Here is a 264-nt window from a genome sequence, read left to right on the forward strand (position 1 = left end):
TTCCGCCTGGTGTTGCCTCTGCCATCTAGTGCTCACTAAAATAACTACAGTTTCTCCTAATGACGTCATTGGCTGCCACAAAGTTCTATACTTAAAAAAGGATATGAAAAAGAATATACAGTTAACTGCACAAGCAAACACAGAAGTGAGTTTAGAACCTTTTCTACCAAAACCAAGGAGCATTATGTTACATACTCAGATGATTAATTCACCCCTCATACGGGGTGAAAATAATTGTCTTCTTAGGCTTCCGAAGAGAAAGAA

Source organism: Pteropus vampyrus, unplaced genomic scaffold, assembly GCF_000151845.1.
Source record: "Pteropus vampyrus isolate Shadow unplaced genomic scaffold, Pvam_2.0 Scaffold2749, whole genome shotgun sequence".
Lineage (NCBI taxonomy): Eukaryota > Metazoa > Chordata > Mammalia > Chiroptera > Pteropodidae > Pteropus > Pteropus vampyrus.